This window comes from Corapipo altera, unplaced genomic scaffold (genome assembly GCF_003945725.1).
Source record: "Corapipo altera isolate COAL_440 unplaced genomic scaffold, ASM394572v1 61153, whole genome shotgun sequence".
Taxonomy (NCBI): domain Eukaryota; kingdom Metazoa; phylum Chordata; class Aves; order Passeriformes; family Pipridae; genus Corapipo; species Corapipo altera.
In genome coordinates, this window is record NW_020884958.1 from 1,660,201 (window position 1) to 1,676,858 (window position 16,658).

General features: G+C 40.0%; 1 long non-coding RNA gene across 1 annotated transcript; it reads left to right on the forward strand.

Moving 5' to 3' along the window:
• Positions 1 to 2,123: 2,123 nt before the first annotated feature.
• LOC113956878 lies at positions 2,124 to 8,135 on the forward strand. Its single transcript, XR_003530996.1, has 3 exons — positions 2,124 to 2,772; positions 6,547 to 6,669; positions 7,410 to 8,135. It is a non-coding gene; the product is annotated as an uncharacterized LOC113956878 (long non-coding RNA).
• Positions 8,136 to 16,658: the final 8,523 nt, after the last annotated feature.

Consider the following 16,658-nt stretch of genomic DNA (forward strand, 5'->3'; position numbering starts at 1 on the left):
TAGAATCTATAGAGATTCTAACTGCAGTCTATAAGAATTATTGAAAGACAGGTGGCTTTGAAAATCAGGGCCATAATCTTGATTATAAAACCAGAAGTTTTGATGTTAAGTTCCATATCTCTATTCTTTTGAAGAAGCCTCCTTCCTTAACTCAAAGAGCCAAGATTCACCTCTCACAATGTAGAGTACCATTCCCCTGGGATGCTACAGGAACATGCCTGCTTTGCCAAACAGTGCTGCTCAAGCAGCAAGAACCACTGGTCCCAGACAGCCCTCCCATTACCCAGACTCCACTTGGAAAACATCCAGACAAAGGGCAAAACTTGGGCACATGTTGTTCTGAGCTTCAGATTTCCTGTAGATCTGTGGATTACTGTAAGAGCTTGAGTTACTCAGGTATTAGTCTTTGTGTTTTCATCTTTTTGGGGCACTGTAATACTACAGTTATAGCATGTATTAAGTAATGTCTCCATAAAATAAGTAATGAGTAGTATTTATGTAAAATACACATTCTTAATATAAATACAACATAACCAAAAAGGTAGTATGATACTATATTAATTATAGACATAACATATAGTACTATACTAATAGTATCTCATGGTTTCACAGGTTTCACTCTAAGGCTTCAGTCAAAACATTATTGTGCATTATTGCCCCTCTCTGGGGCACACTCATGAGAACCACATATCTATTTCCAGTTCATGAAGTTCATGAGTTGATGAAGAACAAAACCTTATAAAATGGTAGGAATGGAATAAGAAACAAACACAATGTCCTCAGAAAATGATTTCACAAGCTTAAAGCACTCTTCAGGAAGTCTAGGTCCTCAGTGGACAGTTATAGTAGTCACAGATACAGACCTTGATTTGTCTTCTGGGATAGAAAATGTGTCTATTTACGGAATGAGTTAAAAGTGTTACACAAAAGCTGCAACACAGGACATTTTGAGACATTACCCTGATATAGCCTCATCTAGAAAGGGGCAAAACATATGGATTCCCAACTATGGTGAGGGATTATGCTTCAATCAAGAAGCTTCACTCCATTTAGAATAAAAAGTTAGGAAAGGAAGGTCTGAGTCTTTTGTGAGGCTTGACATTTCCGAACACCCCAGGTGCTGCATTTGAACAATGTCTTAGTACCTGATCTGTCATGTCCCTGTTGTCCTTTCCTAAGGGATAAGTAAAGAAAGTGCCTTAAAGCGTGTTTGCTTTCTGTTTTCCTCTCTTCCCATCTGATTTAATCAGATTTCTGACAAAACTAAACCTATTATAAAAAAATTGCAGAGCGTAAGTATTCCAGAAAACTGCTTTCAAATCACATCATTCTTCGAAAAGGGATGCAACCTCAGGTGGAAATCCTGCCATATAAGGAAATATTTTAGTAAGTTGCAATTTAGTGACTGTGAACGTCAATGTGACAAATGCATTCCCAGCAGGTTCTTAACTGTGGTGGATGTTACCAAGAAAAGTGCTATCTGAACATCTGTTTTAATTACTGATATCTGAAGCTATCATCAAGTTTGAAGGAGATGCATCTTCCTTGCTCATGGTATTCATGGTATTAACAGCTAGACCCAGGACCAAAGACACCGAGTGTTTGATGTGACATTGAAAACATTGGAATTTCTGGCTGCCATACAGTATCAGAAGAGATATTGAAAGCAATTTTTAAAAGTTATTGACTCAGAGCAATGGCAGTACTAATTTTATTGTCATGATACTTGTACATTTATACACTTATCTTTTTGCGAATCCCAACAAGAGTTTTGAAAAAGCAACAAATGCTGAATAGGGTCCAAAACGACAACAGTAGTGAAGTTTCTTCCCTAATAACATTTTTATCCTTTAACAACTGTGTTGCCTGGCCATGATTTTCTAAGGGTGTGAGTAATGTCTTGCTTAGACCAACTAGAGAGAAGAAACATAATCACATTTTGGAAAAAAGCAAATCTTTTGCACATCTCAGAATGTCGCAATAAATCAAAGATTGACAGTTGCTGTGGAAGAAATCTGGCTTTCCTTTGAAAAGGAAAAAAGTTGAATATTCTGGTTACCATATCAACAGGTAGAGTCAGTCTGTATTAACAACTACAACCTCCACAGGCATCTTCAGAAGGGTAACAAGCTCTTCTTCAGTGATATCTGTCTTATTTCAAAGCTTTTCAGAAACCCAAGAAACCCAGAGGACCATTCCAATCTCTGAGTACATTTTCCTCATATATGAAAGCCTGAAATATGAGGGATTAAAATATGAGTGTTTGGGGGTTTTTAAAACACATTTGGAACTTGTGGAATGCATACTATTCAACAGTTTTATGAGGATGGGATGGAGAAAACAACAAGTGATTACCCAGCTAACATCATATACATGGTTCTAAGGAAAGGTTTAAGGTGGTCTCACTGATCTATCACCATGTGTAAAATGAGTACATACTTAAACCATTGGGTGCCAGAGAGGAGTTGGATGAGCAGTGCTCCTGGGGACACCCTGTCACTATCACCCTCCCACCTGGATGATAAACTGTGTGAGAATTATCAGCAATCACACTCAGTTTAATTCCTTTTGCCAGGCTCAATTTCATTCAGAGCTTGCCACACATTTTCATGTTTCCTACTATGGGCCTTAAATCTAAGGAACGTTTTCTTATCTAATTCTGTAGGACCTGTCTTTTGCTAACACATGGGAGTGCAGATATGTTTTATAGATGTTTCCTAGGATGGAAACCAGGAAAATGAAGAAAACTGCTCTTCCTCAGCAGGTATACTGGTAAAGTATTTCAATCTAAGCACTATGTTACATCTCAGGGTAACTCCCATGACAATCTTATGTTCATTCTTGATTATCACAAGGATCACTTTTCTGTACCAGACATATGTCTCATATGTCCCGAAAGAAAATGCAGAAGCTGGAATGATGGACAAATTTTACCATATGCTTAGATAAGGTTCATCAGAGCTTGGTTTTCTCCAAGGCAGAGAGAAAGCTGCTCAATCTCTCATCCCTCAATCCCTCATCTTTTGTAACCACAGGTGAAATATCACCCTAAGAGATTATTGTGGTCCTACTGTAGAATTCCTGTTCTAAGACTCCTGCTTGTGTGAGTCAGACAAATCAATTCTTGAAGAGATTCAGCGCTTTACAGAAACGGTGTTGAGACTCTGTCCTGTGAGTGTTTGAGAGGTGGTTATCTCTGAATTTGTTCTTAGTACATCCACCACCAGCAAAAGGGAAAGAGGATAAAATGACAGAATCAGCAATTTAGCTCTTATCTGAGGCCACTATTCCCATCTTCATGCTCTGTCTCCTTCATTCACAGCAGAGGTCCCATCTTCCTTAACTGCCAGACCACACAGGTGCTGTGGGACACAGATTTGTCTTCTGAGACCTGTAATTTCTTGGGATCCAGTTTTACCGCAGACAGTAGCAGTATTTATGAACAGCATGTATTTTACCTGGGATGGTTATTGTTTGATTGAGCACCTACATATCAAAGTAAAGATGTTTTATACTCAAAACTAACATCCTATGCTAGTTTGTGCTGGTTATTAATGTTATTCTCATTACACCAGTTTAGACATGAATTAGTGCAGTCCCTAGATTGCCTTGCTGATTTGCCATGAGTAATGTGGTAAATGCTCTTGTGTCCTGCAGAAGGGTCAAGCCACAGAAATCTGTCACTTTGACCATGACTGTGACCTGCCTTCTAGTCCCTATAAGCCCAGATGACTTCTTCCCACTTCACCATACAAACAAAGAGTAAAGCACAGTCCTGGCCAAAAGACTTCGTGGTTCAAAAGAAGATTAAGAGAGGGAAAAAAAAGGTAAATTTGATTTCCAACATTCAGGATCAACAAGTGGGAAGCACACTCCAAAAGCATAGGCAAGAATTTCTTAAAGCAGAGTGTCATGGATTATTTACTGAGTTAAAGAAGATCTCCAAACCAAGTGTGAACTGCTGAGGGAAAACCCTGTCTCTTACTACCACCTTTGAACATCAGAAAAGAGGTTTATGAAAGATGGGGCACAAGAAGAAATTATTTACCCCTAATTTCAGAGGCTTTTCACTGAGAAATAAAGTGATATATCACTTTTGTTCTCCTTTTCTCCCCAGTGTTCTTAGGATGTGGCAATGACATGGAATCTGCACATACAAATTTCAAAACATTTCAACAAAATTTCAACCTAAAGGAAACATCCAGGATCTTTTGGGTGCTGCAGTATTCAGACAGCAACCTTAATGTCAGGCTTCTTACAAATTAACATAATAACATGTTATTAGTTAGAAAGAAACTACGAATTTCAGAACTAACCTGAAATCAGAATAAACGCAGATCTCTCGCACTTCTGAAATACATAAAAAGTATCTACCCTTTTCTGGGTTAGTTCTTCTTCCTCTGACAGAAGGTAGAAAATGAGAAGATGCAAAGTTACACAACAAAATTAGGAATACTTTGGAAGGGATGTAACTTTTCTGTTTGTAGGTATGGAACAAATTCCAGCTGATATGGAATTAGGATAACTTCTGATACAAGAGATATCCTACACCTGTTGATGAACACAGGTTATTGTTTAAGGCAAACCACCAAGTTAGGAAGCTGACCTGCCTTCTGGTTCATGGACGAATCAAGATTTATGTTCAGTTCTTGAAACAGTTTCAATTGTATTAATTTTTTATCAGACAGGAAATTAGTACTGTGCATAGGTACGGTCCTTTGTTAGTATTTAATCAAGTTGACTCTCTTTATAAAGTTTGTTGGTGATTTCTACAGCTCTTCAGATGTCAGTAAAACATGGACTGTCACAATTTAAATCAATCTTACTTTCATTGAATATATTTATATATATCAACCATTTTTGATCCTGTCTTAGCAAGCTGGGCACACCCATGTCTCTTCATCAATGCCAGCTGAAACAGATCCACAGAGCAGTATGCAACACTTTATTAGTAGAGAAATTTTGACAGAGAGCACTAAGAAAAAAAACCCCAATGATTTCGTAGAAAGCCAAGTAATTCCGATTATGTTACTCACGAAATTAAATCCAAGATAAAAAATAAAACAGACATAAAATATCTCATCCTATTTACATTTCACATTTCTTTCTCTCCATGTAGGAATAAAAAAAAATCAAATTTTAAAAAACCAGAATGTCTTTATATGTTTAGAGCAAAAGATGGTGACATTCGGGCTGCAGAATTTGTGCTTATTGGAATCTCACCATTTAATTTCACTTTTCCTACCTTTTTAAATCCTGTTTCCATGATGGAAATCTTTTAATGCAGCTAATTTTGTCTGTCTAATTTGCCTCTCTGTCAGCTTCATTCAGTATCTCCTCAATCTCTTTTTTTCCATGATTAATTTAAAAGCCAGACCACCACATCAAAGCACAGCCACACATTTGCTTTATACAACAGTGGAAGCACTACAGCATTTTTCTCTTCCCTCCTGCGGGCATAATAAATTTTATCTTTACACTGAAAATTGTTTGAAAAGAATGGCCTGCTCTGACTGGAGCCATCCTTCCTGTGTGCACACAGAGTTGTACCTGCTACCTCTGCTGACTGATATAAATTACAAGTAACTCATCAGTGCCACTGCACCCACAGTAATAGGAGCTGGATGCTGTCTTCACTCACAGTCACTTACACATTCAGCAGCAGAGTGCAGATCATGGGCTGTTTATTGCTGCCTTTGCAAGAGACAAAGTTAACCTGGTCTGATTTTCACATTGAAAATTGAGTTTGTGGATTGGCAGCTTTAGGAGCAAAAATAAGTTTTAAAAAGGAAGCAAAATCATCTTTTTTACCAACTACTGAGACCTATTTAAAAGTTGGAAAAGTGTGGTAAAGCAGGACTGGTCATTCCTATTTTGGGATCAGCGCTGAGATGACAAGATGAAAGCATGAAGGCAATAGCCACAGATATGATTTTCACTTTAATTGGGATCCAGCTGCAATTTCACATCGATAAATATAGATAGACTATCTTGAAAGACAGTTTTAAATATCTGAGATTCTCACATTTTATTTCAACATGTGTGCTGCTTTAAGGGCATTGCTGGGTTTGGGCCTATTTATTTTTTTGTCCAAGTTTTACATTAATATTCCTTTTAGAAAATCCAAATCCTGCATAAGAATGCCCACAGTAGTTCTGTGTTTACAGCTGGATCCACTTCTCAGAGTCAACTGATACTACATTTGCCTAACTCCTTTGCCTTGCTCAATTAGACAGCCAATGAAATGAACTGTGTGTTTGTTCGACTGAAGTTTTTCTGTTCCTTCGGGTTCCCTGGAGTATTCAGATTCATCTTCTTCCAGAAGTGAAATGCTTTGCCTGCTGTCTAGTGACACAAAGCTTAGCTATTTACTCTTCACTGAAATATACCTGTGCAATGTGGAGGGGTTTATTTACATAGTTCCAGGCTGTTCCCAATTCCTTGGTCTAAAAAAAAATAAGCTGTAATTTAAACAAATTCCTGAAACAATTCTTTGCCTAATTATGCTAAGAATTCTCAGCATCTCTTTATACCTTCTCTTTCTAGAGACCTTTGTTGAGACCTCTGAGCCTTGACTGGCAGATGACCCCATCCTTAGCAGCATCGCATTGAATTGTCATGGGACGGCAAAGTTACAGAGCCATAGCACTGAGTATTTCCCCTCAATGGGTATTAAAGTGCAGCATCACATTTTTTATCTATCATCAGGTTTTGTTCAGGGACTTTCTGTCAATGGGGTGCTGAGAAGAGCTACCTCCTCTAGTCTCGTCTCACAAATAATTCAATCTTCTGGTTTTATTGTTTAGACTTGTTGCTTTTGCTTCTTTCTCGTGATATAAAATGCCCCTTTTATGCCTTTTCTATGGTGTTCTCCCACAGGGCACATGATTGTAAGCCTTTGATTAGTTTGGTTTTTAAAAGAACAGTGTGATTTCAGGTTTGGTATAGCAGTTTTCTCTGGGGAACACAAAATTCATTTTCATTCTGCCTTGCAAGTGTAGTTGGTCAGAGCTCAAAAAATTCCCAATAGTTTTGTTACACACCACTGAATTCTCCTCCTACTGTGAAAAGATTTCAGGGGGGAAAAAAATAAGTATAGTAAATTGTACTCCATTTCTTGTGTACATCAATTCATTTTAGATGTGTATTCACTTATAAGAACAGACCCCACTAGAGATGTTGAGGGCCTTGGAGATGGGACATTTGTTCTTAAGGTATCTGTTTTCTGAAGCAACGTCTACCTTTATTGAGGCCCAGGAATTGACTGAATACCATCAGCTGATGAGAAACTGAGAATTCTTTTTCCCCCCTCTCTTTGTTTCTATGCACAGTCTTTATTTATTTATTTTATTTTTTAGTTGAACTGTCTTTATCTTGACGTACAACTTTTTCATCTTATTTTCTCACAGATCCTGCTGAAGAGGAGGAGTGAGAGAGCAGCTTGGTGGGCCACTGGCAGCCAGCTAAGGTCAACCACCACTGGTGAACCCTTTTCTAGAATCAGAGGTACCTGCAAGCAGAGAGAGACATTTCATTCTCTTCCACAGCCTTGTCTTCAACAACTGGGAGAGGAGATTTTGTTGGTTTTGTTGTTGCTCTTGTCATTGTTTCTGATAAAACTGATGCATGATTTACGTGGTGACATATTCTTGAAGGGAAAATTCCTCAGGAGCATTCTCTATAAATTAAGTTGTCAAACTTTATAAAACCATCTGACATATGTATTCAGACAAACACCACTCCACCTGAAACCCATTTACTGTGTCCAAATTACAATTTAGATTGTTGATATTTTCCAGTAATTTTGTTTCCGTACAATTTTTGCACTTCATGTGAGCCAAGGAAACAAACACTTAATATGCGAAGTCAATAATTAATTGTTCCACTAATTAAAGATTGCAGTCTAATCAATGGATAAGGTTAACCTAGCTGCTACACTATTACCACATAGCGGAAATGATGGCAACCTGTTGTATTATCCATCAATGCAGAGATAGATACCAGCAGGATTTACGCTACACAACTTTGCACAGCTGAGCAAAAGCTAAACCAAATTAGGCAATAGTCAACTGATCATTCATCAATTTCTGTTTCAACCAAACAGACTGAAAGAAAGCACCAGAGAGGTGACAAATGTCAAGAGAAAACCCGAGGAATCCAAGGGTCTGCATTTCTAGCTTAGCACAAAGCTTGTGCCCTGTTACCTGTATGACAAAAATATATTCACTAGGCTGCACGTTTTTACACTTTACAACAGGAACCACTAGCCCCCTTGAATCCTGATGCAAGAGTTGAACTTTCTATTTTTCTGAGCTAGAAACAAGATTAAAATTTAGTCCAGGACCAACAGTCCTTGAGTAAGAAAAACAGTTTCAGAAAGAAAACATTTTTTTCCTCTCCATTTCACAGAAGAAATGTTATTGAGTAAGTCTTGCTTTGGATTTCTCTTAACCTGTCTTGACCTATATATAAAAGTATAAATACAGGTAGAAACTGTAAAGTTACTTGTGTATTTGGGACTTCATTGCACCAAGTGAGACCAATTAATGAGTATTCGGTTAATAGAAATACCTCTCTAACTACTTGTGGGAACTATGTATCTTTGGTTTTGGAAAATTTCTCCTCAAATTTTAATTACATTAAAATTTGTAAGTGAACATATTAAACACATTTTCTCATATGCACCAAGCACCAGATAAATCAGTTGTTACCTGTCTAAACCACCAAGAAAGTAGCCAATATTCATTATTAATCAGTCCATATTTTTGTATTAGCTATAGAGTCAGGGGAAAAAAAAAAACAACAAACCAAACCATTTCTAACATTACGTCTTAAAAACTGACTCCTGACTCAAAGAAATGAGCTGAATCTCCATATTGTACGAGAAGAATGACACTGTTCCCTATTTCCTGTAATACTGAATTCAAAGTGTGAAAAATATATCAAACTGAAAGCCCTTATGACTCATTATCTCCTTTTCATAGGTAAAAAATAACCTCTAAAAGGACCTGAACAACCCATGTGCCACAAAATCCAAGCCTACAGAGACTGGCTGTAGGAATGAGTGGATTTCCAGTCTCAGGCACCACTGCCTTTTCAATTATGCAAATCAGCAGAGGTCTAGCCCTACATCATCCTCCTCCCTGGTAAGTCTGCTGCTCAAACTGCCACTGGTGCCATATGCAGTGGTGAAATAACTACCCCCTCAGTATGAGGAAGGGGTGCATAATTTCCACCCTCATTTACAATCATTTCTATAGCACTTTGTGTCCTCTTAAACCATGCAAACCCTTCCTCACAAACCCTGAAGTACTTTAATGCTGAATCCCCTGTCACAGCAAGCACAAGGATATTTTGCCGTGGTGGGTTGCCTTTTATTCCTTCTCACAGAGCATCATGTATTTATTTCACCCCTGTGGAAAACAGATGAGCCAGGCTGAAAATCTCTAACAATAGACCTGCTCAAACCACATGCTGCTGCTAAAGATGTCAGCTGCTTGCGTGGTGTCATATGGATCAGTTCAGATTGCCCAAACTATAAATCAAACTTGTATGCACTTGTTTTGAGACTGGATCCAATGCTATTGAAGTGAACAGCATTCTGCTAACAGCAACATCCTGTGTCTGCTCAGCCTTGTATTTACAAATATTTAATTGCTTCAAGAGGTTTTCAGAAGTGGTTGTGTGAATAACTGAAAACTGATGTGTTTACTAATATACTGATGTGTTTACCATATCTTTCTACAAGCACATGTTCCTGTTCTGGTAGCTGCCTACAAGAATTAAGTTAGTGTTGAAACCAGAGTAATAAAAAAGATCAGATTCTGACACTCCCTGTCTTGTTGAAGATCTCTTTCTCCAATGTGTTGATCTGGAGATGAAATGTCCTTTGGCCAAAAATAAATCATGGAGGACTTGATTCAAAAGACATTCAACTGCAGATGCATGTCAGAGTGCTGTTATCCATCTGAACCCTGCACAGGACTAAGATTTGCACACTGTAATATTGTCACACAAATTTTCCTGCAAAGCAGAGAGAAAGCTACCTCAAGGGATAAATCTTTCATTAAGCATTCAATAGAAGGGACAGACAACTAAGTTAAAATTGGCTTATTAATAAATTTCTCCTCAGTCGCTCTGGTGAGAAGAGCACAAACATAATCACAGACTTGGCTGCCTCCTTTGGGACATGGGGCAGAAAGAGGAGTTCTTGTTTGTGGATATGATTACTAGTCCCATAAAGCTGTGCTGAACACTCTCCTCCCATGGGCTCACACGTCCCGGCTGGACATTCATCTATGTGCTGCTCTCTAGGGTCATATAAGGGCACAAGGAGATGACCCTAGTGAGCACACTAGATTCAACAGAATGTGCAATAAATTATGTTCATGGCTTGATTGCTAGTTCTTGAACAATTAGCAATAGTTAATTTCCATTTTAATATATTGTTTGAATGAGTGACAAGCACAAAGATCATAATGACCTCTCAAGAGACTACGGGCCTCAGCTGTAAGACAGAATCCAACTGTGTACACCTTTGTGCGTTCCTTGGCAGGAAAAGTTCCATCAACTCACATCTATGCAGAAGAGTTCTGGTGGGGTAGAACTCTGACTTTAACTGCTTTCTATTATCTGTGAGGTTTGCCAATGACTGTCATATATGAGCATTACATTTTCTGTGCCACTGAACGTGTCTTTGTCAAGAAAATTTTATAGAGAAGAAAGGTATGCAGATTAGAATGTTGTAGAATACTTCATCTGTTCATTAAGGATGTTCTCGCATTATTATTTCGTAAACTGATTTATAGTCCAAGCTTCCTATTGTTGCCTTAGGGGTTTTGATTTTTGATTTTTCTAATTTTTATAAGTTTTAGAAGCAGTTACATAGCAAATGTAGATTTTTAGAAGCAGCTGCATTCATTCCCTCACCCTTTAGCACAGTAGCTACACAGATTCCCCAATCCTCTTACCCCATATCAATCCCTCCCCTTAAATTCCATTTAAGCATGTTTAGTCTTTCTCCTAGGTAGGCCTTCTACTGTTTAAGAACATTTGTTCCCTAGCCTGAACCACAAGATATGACCAAGAACTGGGTGACCGTGTGCACTCTGTACTCCAAAGAAAACCAAGATGATGAAGAAAAGGGGCCCAGGATGACCCTAGACCCAATTCCCAAGGGGCAGGTTGGGGGTGGACTGGAGTAAAGGTCAGGGGGTGGATAAAATCAGGAATTGGACAGACTGCATCACAAAATTGTAACACTGGATCGGGGAGCTGTGCACGTCTTGCAACCCCATTGCCTTAGAGGCATCATCAAACCTTCCCTCACCTTATCTCCAAAATTAAGTTGCCTCAGAGTTTTTTTTCTCCCTGAGTTCTCTTTTAAGCATCACTATCAAGGCTGATCACTCATTAATCCCATTTCAAATGCACAAATCAGCATCTGGCTTCTATCCTGTCACTTCATTCTTCACATTTTATATGTATCTGTTTAGAAGATATGCATGGAGAAAAACAGAGACTGAGCTCCAGAACTACAGCAATCACATTCATTCTACTCGCCTAAATGACTGGAAGAACTCTGCAAGCAAGACAAATACTTGCATGAAGATGGGAAATGGAAACAAGAACAGCTTGGACCAGAATCCAAGCTCCTGAGTACAAAGCCAGCAGCCCTATTAACCCAACCTTAAGGCCTACTTTAAAGTGTGGCAGATACAACTCAGCCAAGTCACCCATTCTTCAGTCATTCTCACGTCCATCTGAGCTCCAAGTAGAACCTATAGTGCTTTGGATTCTGCCAGCACAGTTCAGACAGTGAACCTGCATCCTGGCACAAAGAAAGTTATAGTCATGGGCACGTTTCCTATAACTGAGCCCTCACCATCTGTTTCAGCCTGCAAATGCAAGGAAAATGAATGTAATTCAGAACTCAATCATGCCATGAAAACTAGAAGTGATTAAACCGTATGTCCTTTACTTGATACAGTCGCTGTGCTTCTCTTTATAAATGTTACAAACACGAATCATGAAAGAGTATTTCTTCCAAAGTAAGAAGCCTAAATTTTTTTCTTTCTTTTTTCTTTCCAATCGTTTCAAGTCTTAATGAAAAATTTAAGGATGTGCTCATATAAGAACCTTCTTCCTGCTGCCTAGCTTCATGTGCAGCAATACAAGTCTTACTATGCTCTGGTTTTCTGAGCCACTAATAGAAGTAAGTTCTCCACCAGACAGTATATCAACCTGAATGTCATTCCCCTGTAAGGGAAGAATTAAAAGGGCGTGATCCTCTCTTAAAAACCTCTGCTGCTGTGATGTCTATAAAAACATTTTGTGAACTTGTGCCATTCAATCACAAACAAACCATCAGAATTTGAAATTTATACCTGCATTTTTTTTTTCACTGCTACCTGTTTTAGAACATTTAGGGATTTTGTAACCAGAATATTAAGGACAGCACCATCACTTAATGTCAAACCACCAGACTTGTGTTAATTTATTCATAGTAGCAGACAGGTCCATTGCTGAACATTAGAAATGCAGTACAGGGTGGTTCAGAAAGTCAGGAAAAGTTTCAAATGGCACTGTGAGGAATGGCTGGATTTCACAACCCCTTAGAGTGTCCCTAGTGATGGCCAACATGCACAAACAACCTGGAAGGTAGCACTAGAAACATGTTCGTAAAGGGAGTCTTGCAAGAGCAGAGCACCAGCATAGCTATAGCTGCAACTGCAAGTTTGACATTGCCTTTGTAATGCTGTTCAAAATCCAAAACCTGGGGCCAGATGCAGACAAGGTGGAAGCAATGGGGAAAAAGTGATTAGGACTGAGGTATTTATTTTGGTAGAAGTCTGTACTGGAGAAAGCAAAGGGCAAGGCCATCTGAGGGGGCTGAAGTCACAGACAAGGCCTTGGTGTCCTTTGTGACATCACCAGGGGATGGATTGTGACCTTGTGTCTTATATTACATATTGTGTCTTTATTTTATATATTTCCAATTGTCACATTCAATTATGACACCACTGGGTGGAAGAGGGTGATGTTACCAAATTGTAACATCCCCAGGGGATGGATTGTGACATCATGACCCTCACTCCTTATTCAGGTACCACCAGAGACTGACTCAACCCTGGAATCCTGCCAAGCACATCTGCAAGTGGAAGCAGCCCCTGGTCCTTAGCTCTCTCCAGTCTTCTGCAACACACCAAAATGGACAGGGGGACAAACCTGGAAGGGATGCCAGAGGCCAGTAGCCAGGCAGGGACAGCTGCCCGTGCCCTGGCTGAAAACAACTCCCATTGCCCTGTGGCTGTGGGCAGCCTCCTTCCTGAGGTCTGGGCAGGACTTTTCCGTCAACAACAGCATCTCCTGGACCCTGTGCTGCCCTGGCTGCACCAGAGGCTGGTGGGAATATACTGGGACGAGTGGTGGTTGGTAGAGTGTGCAGAGAGCATCATCCTGAGTGGTCTCTGCATGCATGGTCCAGTTGCAGAGGTCTTGATCCAGAGGCTGCAGCATTTCCTCCATGAGCACACAGGACCACTGGTCCACAGTGTCATCAGCATCATAGAGAGCTGGTGCAGTGAGAGGGCCATGCAGCTGCTGCACTCCCACACTGACAGGGATGAGGATGACAACTCTGAAGCCACCCCCATCTCCAGCTTCGTCAGCTCCAGCTGTAGATGGGGTCCCAGCCACCTCCAATCTGCACCCATCCCTGCAGAGCAGGTCCAGCCCCAGGAAGAGCCAGGGCAGGAAGTTGCCACAGGTCCCTCTGCCCCAGGCAGGAGCTGCGGCCCCTTCACTCCCAACCAGGGCAGGAGCCACCTGCCTGAGAGGCCCAGCCACCGCCCAAAGAGGAGGGACTCCGGGCACCCAGACACCTCCCAGCCCAGCAAGAAGCCTTGCCACCAGCAGCACAAACAGGTCTGGAGTAAATCTTCTCAGAAAAAGAAATAAATGGCTCTTTCCCTGACACTGTCTCTGGACATGGCTTTCTCCCCCTTCTCCTGATGTCTCTCCCTGATTTCACACCCCATTCTTGGCTAACAGCCCCTAAGAGTCCCAGAGGTGCGGGAAATGCTGCTGCAGCCTTTAGAGTGGAAGATTTTCTGAAAAAGTTTCATGATGGTGCTTCCAGAAAAGTTGCAAGTGAAAGATTGACTTGACCCTCATCACAGGAAATATGGAAAACTCCAGTAGTGCCTGACATAATTTCTGCCTAAAGCATGAGTGAAAAATATACAGGTTGCTGACGTACAATCAGAGGAAAGGTACAACCTGAAGGTACAACCAATTGGAGTTCACTCAACCAATGAGGGCAAAAAGACCAATGCATTCATATAGAAAAGAGTGATGTGAAAGGAAGACGGGGAAAAAAGGAAAAGTGCATTAAATTTGGGAGAGGAAGAAGAGGTAATATCACAAACACTGTTCATATGGACACCAATAATACATATCAATCTTGCAGGTGTGATTAAAGGGTTATCCTTCTGTTGAAGAGAAGGAAAAATTAGTAAAGGCAGGCAAAGAGGAGGAAAGAAGTAATAATGTTTAGCAAATCACCTTTCTTTTTTCTGATGTTCCTCCAAACAATAAGCTCAGTGATCACCTTGAGAGATGCTTCTGAGCCACCTGCAGTCACGGTTCAGTCCACAAGAGCCTGGATGGCAAGAATTGCTCCCAGGAGGAGGGAGGAGAGCTCAGCTGGCCAATAGCCTCAGCCAGGAAAGATGCAGGACAGGAACCAGGGAGCAGCTTGGAAAGTACCCCTCACTGTCCCCTCAGGAAAAGCAAAGGGCAGGACAAGAGCTGAAAGAGCCACACACTGCAAAGCCCAGCTCTGCAGTGATATCGACCTGCCTGCTGCTCTCTGATGCTGGCCCTTGTGAGAAATCGCATCTGTGAGGGCAAAGACTCATGAAACCCCAGCTTCCATTACCTGAATTCACACTTTAGAGGGACAAAGATATGATAGAACAGATCGAGTGTTTTTTGCCAGTGTTCTTCATGCCAGAAAAAGTTATTCCCTCAGAAATATGCTTCATCTGGAAGAAAAGTCTTGGCCGAGGCTTAGATCATTGAATTGGGTTTGCCAGCAAGCTACTTAGAGGGGAAAAACCCTCTGGGGCAGTGATTTGGGGCTTACGGTGATTTGGAGCTTCCGTAGTCGGTGCTGGAGCAGATCTAGTTGGTGTGCCCTGAATTAACCTTACTCTGCCTGTGCTGGAAGTCATCCTCTGACCCACGTCAAACACTGCACAAATGAAGGTAGCAGCTGCTGAAACCTCTCACACTCATCGACACTACACAATGCTCAGCTTTTCCAGGACGGTTTCATCCTAAGGAAATCTAATTGTGAGAAAAAATATATGATCTGTGAGCTCATTGACTCTGCACCTATTCTTCTGTGACTGTAGGTCATTTTGTGACATTCCAATCTGCAGCTGAATTGGATATATTGGTTATATGCAGAGATACAACTTTTCATGACAATTTCTTTTTAGATTTATCCAATTCATGTTCTACAACCTCCCATTGAGGCAGAATTCCTCATCTGGGCCTCTAAGACAATCTTTTTTAAAGATTCTCTCTCAATATTTCAAACATCTTTATTTTACCTGATTTAGGTAAATCAGTTAAGACAATTAGGAAAACACTAAAAAAAAAAAAAAAAAAAGAAAAACATTGGTTTATTTGATGAATAATTAATTACTTTGTCCTACTGTAAAAGGATAAATTAATTTGGCTTAAAACAATAGATAGGAGTCCATAAATTTTAGTACCATCTCTGGTGAAGAAATACAGTTCTGACACTGGGTTTTTAGTTTTCTCATCTGTGTATCTCCGTTCCCATCTGTTTATCTTCAGAAAATGAAGAATGAGGGCATGGTTGCATGCGTTACTATGGTAATGGATGCCACAAAAAAACCCCATTAATAAATATTTGAGAAATCTGCAACCACCTCTTTGCCATCTCCTCAACAATTCCTACCCCTCCCACTTCGTATTGTTTCTCATTACTATTTTAAGGAAAGGTATGCACATTTCAAACGTTGAGCTTTATATAAGGCAATCTCCTCATCCATATACACTAACTGGAAAAAAATAAAGCATTTTTGCATTCTATAGAATACTGTAGGCATGCCTTATTCAGAAACACAGCAGTATATAAGCATAGCAATTAGCCATAGACATGCTCCTTTTTTTTTTTTACGAAGACAAAGAAATATTTATTTCCAAAATCTAACTCAATTTGTTTTTAACTCTTGAACATTCAAAAGGATTATTCAAGTTCAACAATATTCGATAAGGCGTCTGAGGAAGAAAAAGAACAGATAGTGATGAAACATTCATGTGTGACTTTCAGTTTCTGCCTCGTAACAGTGGCCAATGGTTGCTGTAAACCATGTCTGGAGTCATGGCACTGCCATGGCATTAATGAGCAGCTGTTCCTGCTGTTGACTTGGTTCAATAACTTCATAGACCTCTGGCTACGTCACACTAATGCATTTGGGCATTTCAGTTAGACTCGTCCTTTAGAGATTAATACAAAACAAATACTACTGCACATTTAAATGGAGACACTGGATAACTATATTGGTTGCTAATGGCACAGATCTTGATGTTCAGGCAACAAGCAGTTGGGTTAAAACCAT